This window comes from Tupaia chinensis, unplaced genomic scaffold (assembly GCF_000334495.1).
Source record: "Tupaia chinensis unplaced genomic scaffold, TupChi_1.0 Scaffold140218_1, whole genome shotgun sequence".
Taxonomy (NCBI): Eukaryota; Metazoa; Chordata; class Mammalia; order Scandentia; family Tupaiidae; genus Tupaia; species Tupaia belangeri.
In genome coordinates this window covers 862,633-862,856 of record NW_006200097.1, presented here as the reverse complement: position 1 = coordinate 862,856, position 224 = coordinate 862,633, and positions in this window count along the sequence as shown.

The following is a 224-nucleotide window of genomic DNA, read 5'->3' as shown; positions in this document are numbered from 1 at the left end:
GAAAGAGTTAGTAAGATTTAACCTCTTCATAATTTTAATAATTTCTTAGAGATTCTGGACTTCTGATAGTAAAACAATTTGTAAAACTATGCCTAAGCACACTAAGTATGTTTTTCCCTAATGTTATAGTGTAGCCACTAAGACTTTGAATGATTAGAACTACCATATAGCTTGAAAAATTAGATACAAAGTTTTATTACAAAAATAGAACTGTCTGAGGCCAG